The sequence below is a fragment of the Rutidosis leptorrhynchoides genome, chromosome 11 (assembly GCF_046630445.1).
Source record: "Rutidosis leptorrhynchoides isolate AG116_Rl617_1_P2 chromosome 11, CSIRO_AGI_Rlap_v1, whole genome shotgun sequence".
Taxonomy (NCBI): Eukaryota; Viridiplantae; Streptophyta; class Magnoliopsida; order Asterales; family Asteraceae; genus Rutidosis; species Rutidosis leptorrhynchoides.
The window spans coordinates 253,962,501-253,972,500 of NC_092343.1; positions in this window are offsets into that span (position 1 = coordinate 253,962,501).

Below are 10,000 nucleotides of genomic sequence, written 5' to 3' on the forward strand. Positions count from 1 at the left end.
CAGTGGCCAAGTCTTACTTCCCGACGAAGTAAAAATCTGTGAAAGTGAGTTATAGTCCCACTTTTAAAATCTAATATTTTTGTGATGAGAATACATGCAGGTTTTATAAATGATTTACAAAATAGACACAAGTACGTGAAACTACATTCTATGGTTGAATTATCGAAATCGAATATGCCCCTTTTTATTAAGTCTGGTAATCTAAGAATTAGGGAACATACACCCTAATTGACGCGAATCCTAAAGATAGATCTATTGGGCCTAACAAACCCCATCCAAAGTACCGGATGCTTTAGTACTTCGAAATTTATATCATATCCGAAGGGTGTCCCGGAATGATGGGGATATTCTTATATATGCATCTTGTTATTGTCGGTTACCAGGTGTTCACCATATGAATGATTTTTATCTCAATGTATGGGATGTGTATTGAAATATGAAATCTTGTGGTCTATTGTTACGATTTGATATATATAGGTTAAACCTATAACTCACCAACATTTTTGTTGACGTTTAAAGCATGTTTATTCTCAGGTGAATATTAAGAACTTCCTCTGTTGCATACTAAAATAAGGACAAGATTTGGAGTCCATGTTTGTATGATATTGTGTAAAAACTGCATTCAAGAAACTGATTTCGATGTAACATATTTGTATTGTAAACCATTATGTAATGGTCGTGTGTAAACAGGATATTTTAGATTATCATTATTTGATAATCTACGTAAAGCTTATTAAACCTTTATTTATGAAATAAAGGTTATGGTTTGTTTTAAAAATGAATGCAGTCTTTGAAAAACGTCTCATATAGAGGTCAAAACCTCGCAACGAAATCAATTAATATGGAACGTTTTTAATCAATAAGAACGGGTCATTTCAGTTGGTATCCGAGCGTTGGTCTTAGAGAACCAGAAAATTTGCATTAGTGTGTCTTATCAAGTTTGTTAGGATGCATTAGTGAGTCTGGACTTCGACCGTGTTTTCTTTAAAAATGATTGCTTAACATTTTTGTTGGAAACTATATATTTTTAACATATGAATATTATGTGATATATTAATCTCTTAACGTGTTTGATATTATGTGATAGATGTCTACCTCTAGAACAAGTCCCATTGACTCATCTAATAATAATGAAGAGTCAAATGTAAATTGGAATGATTTGTGGACTGATTCACAAGTTCCCGAAGAGGAACCGGAAGAAGAGTCGGAACCGGAAGAAGAATCGGAACCGGAAGAAGAATCGGAACCGGATGAAGAAATAGAACCGGTGGGGGAAATAATAAAACGGTTAAGTAAAAGAAAATCCTCAACCAACCGACCAAAGTTAATTATGGTCAATGGTGTTTCCGCCAAGGAAGCAAAATATTGGGAGGATTACCAATTTTCCGATGAATCGGATTCCGACGAGAATTCCGATGATGTTATAGAAATTACCCCAACTGAATTTAAAAAGGCAAAAGAAAATAATAAGGGAAAGGGCATAAAAATAGAGAAATCTAATTCCAACCCCGATGAACTTTATATGTATCGTCAACCCCCGAAGTCCTTAAGTTGTAACAATGACCCGGGAACCTCTAAACCACCAGGTTTTTCTAAACCAATGTGGACAACGACGGCTCGTATTAGGGGAACATCATATATCCCTAGAAACTTGGCAAAACGAACCAAAACCGAAGAAGAAGAAACGAGCGAGTCGGAATAAGATAGTTGTATTCGTGTGGTGTAATATATGTAATATAGTGTTCTTATGCTTTATGATATATGTAAAAATTGCTTGTATTAATAAGTATTTTTTTTATGAAACTAACTCTTGTCTATTTTACAGTTTAAAAACACAAAATGGATAGACAACCCAATATTTTAAGAGACCTACCCGGAGACATGATTGATGAAATCTTGTCTAGAGTCGGCCAGAATTCCTCGGCACAACTATTTAAGGCGAGATCAGTTTGTAAGACATTCGAAGAACGTTCCAAGAATGTCTTGGTTTATAAGAGACTTTCGTTTGAAAGATGGGGGATATCACATTGGGAAACCCATAAGTTACGATGTGTTTACTTTGACGCATATATTGCGGGGAACCCAAATGCTATTTTACGCAACGGGTTAAGAAATTATTTTGACTCAATATATCCGAATATTGGACTTCGTGATTTAGAAAAAGCGGCTAACATACAACATAAAGAAGCATGTTATGCTTACGGATTAGTAATGTTCGCTTCTCACCAAAGTGAGAACAAGAACATCGGGCTACAACTATTAAACAAAACGTTTCCACAAGTAACGGAGTCGGTAATTGGGGTAAGAAATGAGGTTTTTAGATTATTACGGGACTGTTGGACATTACGTAACCCTCGTCCCTTTGACGACGTTACAACACGCTGTCTTATCAACGGCCATAACGGTTATGTTGCACAAGACCAAGGATGGGAAGTAGTCCTAGTAAAACCAGAATGCATGACTTGTTTCTGGACGTATGAATTACGTGTCTTTATTGCCTTTGCCGAACGACTTGTGTACTAGCTAGAATTATCTTCACAACTATCTTGTATCAAAGTTATTGTGTGCTATATTTCATGCTTTATGTAAAATAAGCGGTATTGTAAGTTTGTAAAATATTGTATAAAAGTTTGAACGCGAAATATTATTACAATCAGTTTTTCATATAGAATTGTAGTAGTTAAATTGTATATTAGCTACTAAGTATGAACTTAACGGGTAGGTACTACCCGAATTTAAACTTATAAAACGCTAATATGAAGAAAAAGCTTTTATAAATGAGTTCATATTATGCTACGAAATACTATTAACTACTCTTAATATTCTGTATGATTAACTTGTTCCATTTAACTATTTTGAAGGAAATGGCACCGACTACTCGACACACCGTGAATATGAATGAAGAGGAATTCCGTACTTTTCTAGCTTCAAACATAGCTGCAGTACAGGCTGCGCTACATACCAACAATAACCTTGGATCTAGCAGTACAGGAAATCGTGTAGGATGCACCTACAAAGAATTCACTGCCTGCAAACCTTTGGAATTTGATGGAACCGAAGGACCGATCGGATTGAAACGGTGGACCGAGAAGGTTGAATCGGTGTTTGCCATAAGTAAGTGTACTGAAGAGGACAAAGTGAAGTACGCTACGCATACCTTCACAGGTTCTGCGTTAACATGGTGGAATACCTATCTAGAGCAAGTGGGACAAGATGATGCGTACGCACTACCGTGGTCAGCATTCAAGCACTTGATGAACGAGAAGTACCGTCCCAGAACCGAGGTCAATAAGCTCAAGACAGAACTTAGAGGGTTACGAACCCAAGGATTTGATATTACCACGTACGAAAGACGATTCACAGAATTGTGCCTATTGTGTCCGGGAGCATTTGAAGATGAGGAAGAGAAGATCGACGCGTTTGTGAAAGGATTACCGGAAAGAATCCAAGAAGATATAAGTTCACACGAGCCCGCCTCCATACAACAGGCATGTAGAATGGCTCACAAACTAGTGAACCAGATTGAAGAAAGAATTAAAGAACAGACTGCTGAAGAGGCCAATGTGAAGCAAGTCAAAAGAAAGTGGGAGGAAAACGGTGATAAGAATCACCAATACAACAACAACAACAATTACAACAATAATCGCAACAATTATCCCAACAATCGCAACATCAATCGCAACTACAACAAACGGCCCAACAACAACAACAACAACAACAGCAACTACAACAATCATCCCAACAACAATAATAACCGCAACAACAACAACAATCAGAAACAGCTATGCCAAAGGTGTGAAAAGAATCACTCGGGGTTCTGCACCAAATTTTGCAACAAGTGTAAAAGAAATGGTCATAGCGCGGCGAAGTGTGAGGTCTACGGACCAGGGGTTAATAGAACGAAAGGAACAAATGGTGTCGGAACGAGTAATGGCGGAGCAAGTAGTGTCGGAGCAAGTTATGCCAATGTAGTTTGTTATAAATGTGGAAAACCGGGCCACATTATTAGAAATTGCCCGAACCAGGAGAACACGAATGGACAAGGCCGTGGAAGAGTTTTCAATATTAATGCGGTAGAGGCACAGGAAGACCCGGAGCTTGTTACGGGTACGTTTCTTATTGACAATAAATCTGCTTACGTTTTATTTGATTCGGGTGCGGATAGAAGCTATATGAGTAGAGATTTTTGTGCTAAATTAAGTTGTCCATTGACGCCTTTGGATAGTAAATTTTTACTCGAATTAGCAAATGGTAAATTAATTTCAGCAGATAATATATGTCGGAATCGAGAAATTAAACTGGTTAGCGAAACATTTAAGATTGATTTGATACCAGTAGAGTTAGGGAGTTTTGATGTGATAATCGGTATGGACTGGTTGAAAGAAGTGAAAGCGGAGATCGTTTGTTACAAAAATGCAATTCGTATTATACGAGAAAAAGGAAAACCCTTAATGGTGTACGGAGAAAAGGGCAACACGAAGCTACATCTTATTAGTAATTTGAAGGCACAAAAACTAATAAGAAAAGGTTGCTATGCTGTTCTAGCACACGTCGAGAAAGTACAAACTGAAGAAAAGAGCATCAATGATGTTCCCATTGCAAAAGAATTTCCCGATGTATTTCTGAAAGAATTACCGGGATTACCCCCACATCGATCCGTTGAATTTCAAATAGATCTTGTACCAGGAGCTGCACCAATAGCTCGTGCTCCTTACAGACTAGCACCCAGCGAGATGAAAGAACTTCAAAGCCAATTACAAGAACTTTTAGAGCGTGGTTTCATTCGACCAAGCACATCACCGTGGGGAGCTCCTGTTTTGTTTGTCAAGAAGAAAGATGGTACATTCAGGTTGTGTATCGACTACCGAGAGTTGAACAAACTTACCATCAAGAACCGCTACCCACTACCGAGAATCGACGACTTATTTGATCAACTACAAGGCTCGTCTGTTTATTCAAAGATTGACTTACGTTCCGGGTATCATCAAATGCGGGTGAAAGAAGATGATATTCCAAAGACTGCTTTCAGAACACGTTATGGTCATTACGAGTTTATGGTCATGCCGTTTGGTTTAACTAATGCACCAGCTGTGTTCATGGACCTTATGAACCGAGTGTGTGGACCATACCTTGACAAGTTTGTCATTGTTTTCATTGATGACATACTTATTTACTCAAAGAATGACCAAGAACACGGTGAACATTTGAGAAAGGTGTTAGAAGTATTGAGAAAGGAAGAATTGTACGCTAAGTTTTCAAAGTGTGCATTTTGGTTGGAAGAAGTTCAATTCCTCGGTCACATAGTGAACAAAGAAGGTATTAAGGTGGATCCGGCAAAGATAGAAATTGTTGAAAAGTTGGAAACCCCGAAAACTCCGAAACACATACGCCAGTTTTTAGGACTAGCTGGTTACTACAGAAGGTTCATCCAAGACTTTTCCAGAATAGCAAAACCCTTGACTGCATTAACGCATAAAGGGAAGAAATTTGAATGGAATGATGAACAAGAGAAAGCGTTTCAGTTATTGAAGAAAAAGCTAACTACGGCACCTATATTGTCATTGCCTGAAGGGAATGATGATTTTGTGATTTATTGTGATGCATCAAAGCAAGGTCTCAGTTGTGTATTAATGCAACGAACGAAGGTGATTGCTTATGCGTCTAGACAATTGAAGATTCACGAACAAAATTATACGACGCATGATTTGGAATTAGGCGCGGTTGTTTTTGCATTAAAGACTTGGAGGCACTACTTATATGGGGTCAAAAGTATTATATATACCGACCACAAAAGTCTTCAACACATATTTAATCAGAAACAACTGAATATGAGGCAGCGTAGGTGGATTGAATTATTGAATGATTACGACTTTGAGATTCGTTACCACCCGGGGAAGGCAAATGTGGTAGCCGATGCCTTGAGCAGGAAGGACAGAGAACCCATTCGAGTAAAATCTATGAATATAATGATTCATAATAACATTACTACTCAAATAAAGGAGGCGCAACAAGGAGTTTTAAAAGAGGGAAATTTAAAGGATGAAATACCCAAAGGATCGGAGAAGCATCTTAATATTCGGGAAGACGGAACCCGGTATAGGGCTGAAAGGATTTGGGTACCAAAATTTGGAGATATGAGAGAAATGGTACTTAGAGAAGCTCATAAAACCAGATACTCAATACATCCTGGAACGGGGAAGATGTACAAGGATCTCAAGAAACATTTTTGGTGGCCGGGTATGAAAGCCGATGTTGCTAAATACGTAGGAGAATGTTTGACGTGTTCTAAGGTCAAAGCTGAGCATCAGAAACCATCAAGTCTACTTCAACAACCCGAAATCCCGGAATGGAAATGGGAAAACATTACCATGGATTTCATCACTAAATTGCCAAGGACTGCAAGTGGTTTTGATACTATTTGGGTAATAGTTGACCGTCTCACCAAATCAGCACACTTCTTGCCAATAAGAGAAGATGACAAGATGGAGAAGTTAGCACGACTGTATTTGAAGGAAGTCATCTCCAGACATGGAATACCAATCTCTATTATCTCTGATAGGGATGGCAGATTTATTTCAAGATTCTGGCAGACATTACAGCAAGCATTAGGAACTCGTCTAGACATGAGTACTGCCTATCATCCACAAACTGATGGGCAGAGCGAAAGGACGATACAAACGCTTGAAGACATGCTACGAGCATGTGTTATTGATTTCGGAAACAGTTGGGATCGACATCTACCGTTAGCAGAATTTTCCTACAACAACAGCTACCATTCAAGCATTGAGATGGCGCCGTTTGAAGCACTTTATGGTAGAAAGTGCAGGTCTCCGATTTGTTGGAGTGAAGTGGGGGATAGACAGATTACGGGTCCGGAGATTATACAAGAAACTACCGAGAAGATCATCCAAATTCAACAACGGTTGAAAACCGCCCAAAGTCGACAAAAGAGCTACGCTGACATTAAAAGAAAAGATATAGAATTTGAAATTGGAGAGATGGTCATGCTTAAAGTTGCACCTTGGAAAGGCGTTGTTCGATTTGGTAAACGAGGGAAATTAAATCCAAGGTATATTGGACCATTCAAGATTATTGATCGTATCGGACCAGTAGATTACCGACTAGAGTTACCTCAACAACTCGCGGCTGTACATAACACTTTCCACGTCTCGAATTTAAAGAAATGTTTTGCTAAGGAAGATCTCACTATTCCGTTAGATGAAATCCAAATCAACGAAAAACTTCAATTCATCGAAGAACCCGTCGAAATAATGGATCGTGAGGTTAAAAGACTTAAGCAAAACAAGATACCAATTGTTAAGGTTCGATGGAATGCTCGTAGAGGACCCGAGTTCACCTGGGAGCGTGAAGATCAGATGAAGAAGAAATACCCGCATCTATTTCCAGAAGATTCGTCAACACCTTCAACAGCTTAAAATTTCGGGACGAAATTTATTTAACGGGTAGGTACTGTAGTGACCCGAACTTTTCCATGTTTATATATATTAATTGAGATTGATATTTACATGATTAAATGTTTCCAACATGTTAAGCAATCAAACTTGTTAAGACTTGATTAATTGAAATATGTTTCATATAGACAATTGACCACCCAAGTTGACCGGTGATTCACGAACGTTAAAACTTGTAAAAACTATATGATGACATATATATGGATATATATATAGTTAACATGATACTATGATAAGTAAACATATCATTAAGTATATTAACAATGAACTACATATGTAAAAACAAGACTACTAACTTAATGATTTTTAAACGAGACATATATGTAACGATTATCGTTGTAAAGACATTTAATGTATATATATCATATTAAGAGATATTCATACATGATAATATCATGATAATATAATAAATTAAAATCTCATTTGATATTATAAACATTGGGTTAACAACATTTAACAAGATCGTTAACCTAAAGGTTTCAAAACAACACTTACATGTAATGACTAACGATGACTTAACGACTCAGTTAAAATGTATATACATGTAGTGTTTTAATATGTATTTATACACTTTTGAAAGACTTCAATACACTTATCAAAATACTTCTACTTAACAAAAATGCTTACAATTACATCCTCGTTCAGTTTCATCAACAATTCTACTCGTATGCACCCGTATTCGTACTCGTACAATACACAGCTTTTAGATGTATGTACTATTAGTATATACACTCCAATGATCAGCTCTTAGCAGCCCATGTGAGTCACCTAACACATGTGGGAACCATCATTTGGCAACTAGCATGAAATATCTCATAAAATTACAAAAATATGAGTAATCATTCATGACTTATTTACATGAAAACAAAATTACATATCCTTTATATCTAATCCATACACCAACGACCAAAAACACCTACAAACACTTTCATTCTTCAATTTTCTTCATCTAATTGATCTCTCTCAAGTTCTATCTTCAAGTTCTAAGTGTTCTTCATAAATTCCAAAAGTTCTAGTTTCATAAAATCAAGAATACTTTCAAGTTTGCTAGCTCACTTCCAATCTTGTAAGGTGATCATCCAACCTCAAGAAATCTTTGTTTCTTACAGTAGGTTATCATTCTAATACAAGGTAATAATCATATTCAAACTTTGGTTCAATTTCTATAACTATAACAATCTTATTTCAAGTGATGATCTTACTTGAACTTGTTTTCGTGTCATGATTCTGCTTCAAGAACTTCGAGCCATCCAAGGATCCATTGAAGCTAGATCCATTTTTCTCTTTTCCAGTAGGTTTATCCAAGGAACTTAAGGTAGTAATGATGTTCATAACATCATTCGATTCATACATATAAAGCTATTTTATTCGAAGGTTTAAACTTGTAATCACTAGAACATAGTTTAGTTAATTCTAAACTTGTTCGCAAACAAAAGTTAATCCTTCTAACTTGACTTTTAAAATCAACTAAACACATGTTCTATATCTATATGATATGCTAACTTAATGATTTAAAACCTGGAAACACGAAAAACACCGTAAAACCGGATTTACGCCGTCGTAGTAACACCGCGGGCTGTTTTGGGTTAGTTAATTAAAAACTATGATAAACTTTGATTTTAAAGTTGTTATTCTGAGAAAATGATTTTTATTATGAACATGAAACTATATCCAAAAATTATGATTAAACTTAAAGTGGAAGTATGTTTTCTAAAATGGTCATCTAGACGTCGTTCTTTCGACTGAAATGACTACCTTTACAAAAACGACTTGTAACTTATTTTTCCGACTATAAACCTATACTTTTCTGTTTAGATTCATAAAATAGAGTTCAATATGAAACCATAGCAATTTGATTCACTTAAAACGGATTTAAAATGAAGAAGTTATGGATAAAACAAGATTGGATAATTTTTCTCATTTTAGCTACGTGAAAATTGGTAACAAATCTATTCCAACCATAACTTAATCAACTTGTATTGTATATTATGTAATCTTGAGATACCATAGACACGTATACAATGTTTCGACCTATCATGTCGACACATCTATATATATTTCGGAACAACCATAGACACTCTATATGTGAATGTTGGAGTTAGCTATACAGGGTTGAGGTTGATTCCAAAATATATATAGTTTGAGTTGTGATCAATACTGAGATACGTATACACTGGGTCGTGGATTGATTCAAGATAATATTTATCAATTTATTTCTGTACATCTAACTGTGGACAACTAGTTATAGGTTACTAACGAGGACAGCTGACTTAATAAACTTAAAACATCAAAATATATTAAAAGTGTTGTAAATATATTTTGAACATACTTTAATATATATGTATATATTGTTATAGGTTCGTGAATCAACAGTGGCCAAGTCTTACTTCCCGACGAAGTAAAAATCTGTGAAAGTGAGTTATAGTCCCACTTTTAAAATCTAATATTTTTGGGATGAGAATACATGCAGGTTTTATAAATGATTTACAAAATAGACACAAGTACGTGAAACTACATTCTATGGTTGA